Raw genomic sequence first — 1906 nt, forward strand, 5'->3', positions numbered from 1 at the left:
GATTCTGCTTCCTATCCACTCAGAAACCATGTGTTGTTGGTCATGAAGCAGAGCCGACCACCTTTGTTCTTAGCCAGAGACTGCTTCCATCCACTCAGAAATCGGGTAAAACCCGCCGGTTGTATAGTAATCCCTCTGGATGGCCGGAGGAAAGTCTCAGAAAGAAAACAAGAGTATGTTACAGGATCTGATGTCCTCTGGAAGGAGATCCTCGCCCTGGGAGCTTGGCCGTTGGTCTACTAATGACTGGAACATTACTTGTAATGCCTGCAATGAGTGATGCATCGGTCAAGGTCAAGCTCAGTGAACCCTGCCACGCCTGCCTCTCCGTCAGCATCTTCTTCCTACTCTCCTGTAGGATCCCCAAGCAGCTTGGCACTCCGCTGAAGAAGCTAGTCCATTGTTTCGCTGTCTCAGAGAACTCTGCAGACGGTGAGTACCCAGCGATTCGCATTCTAATAGTTCTACTCGGGTGTATGTTGTGATGCACAAAACAAACTGATTCAGAAAAATGTTTGGAAAACACACAAGAAAAATGTGCAATGTTTTGTCAGAGCGACACCCTCTGTTGGCCCCATTTTAAGGAATACTTGGTCATTAAATGACACCCTCTGTTGGCCCCATTTTACCAGGAATACTTGGTCATTAAATGACACCCTCTGTTGGCCCCATTTTACCAGGAATACTTGGTCATTAAATGACACCCTCTGTTGGCCCCATTTTACCAGGAATACTTGGTCATTAAATGACACCCTTTTTCACCTTCTGAAAGTGTTCTCAGGGATCAACTCCATGGCTGTGTTCATCCAGCCCCAATCGGACACCAAAAGGAGCTCCAAGATCTTCATTGGACCGTGAACAAACTGGAGATTCCCAGAGGCAGTGTTCATTATTCTAGGGGACTTTAACAGAAGTCATTTGAGAACCGTGCTCCCAAAAATAATTACCAACACCTCGACTGTATAACTGGCGTAAATTCTACTCTTGACCACTGCTACACGTCTTTTCGACACGGGTATAAGGCCCTTTCCCGTCCTCCTTTCGCGAAATCCAACCAGGACTCCATCCTGCTTCTCCCTGCCTACAAACAAAAACTCAAGAGGGAAGTTCCTGTTGGCCAGGTCTGTACAGCGTTGGTCCGTCCAATTAGAATTCACGCTCCAAGACTGGATTGATCACGTGGGCTGGAATATGTTCTGGGTCGTCTCTGGAGATAACGTGAATATACTCACCGACTCAGTCACCAGAGATATCGTTAATATATATTACGTTGACTCAGTCACCGGAGATAACGTCAATATACACAACGACTCAGTCACCGGAGATAACGTCAATATATATTACGTTGACTCAGTCACCGGAGATAACGTCAATATACACAACGACTCAGTCACCGGAGATAACGTCAATATATACACCGACTCAGTCACCGGAGATAACGTCAATATATATTACGTTGACTCAGTCACCGGAGATAACGTCAATATACACAACGACTCAGTCACCGGAGATAACGTCAATATATATTACGTTGACTCAGTCACCGGAGATAACGTCAATATACACATTGGACTCAGTCACCGGAGACTCAGTCACCGGAGATAACGTCAATACTAGTCACCGGAGATAACTTCGACTACCGACTCCAGTCACCGGAGATAACGTCAATATATATACTCAGTCACCGGAGATAACTCAGTCACTCAGTCACCGGAGATTAATCAGACTCAGTCAAGATAACGCAATATAGATCAGCTCAGAACATAGATGCTACATTGCGGTCACCAACACCATCCTACCAGGGAGCTAAACACCTTTTTCTCAAAATTCGGTCAAATGACCCTGAGCTGCCGAAGAGAGTCCCCGATGACAATGTGGGCTATACACTCTAAGTTTCCACTCGGAG

Source organism: Oncorhynchus keta, unplaced genomic scaffold (genome assembly GCF_023373465.1).
Source record: "Oncorhynchus keta strain PuntledgeMale-10-30-2019 unplaced genomic scaffold, Oket_V2 Un_contig_12414_pilon_pilon, whole genome shotgun sequence".
Classification (NCBI taxonomy): Eukaryota; Metazoa; Chordata; class Actinopteri; order Salmoniformes; family Salmonidae; genus Oncorhynchus; species Oncorhynchus keta.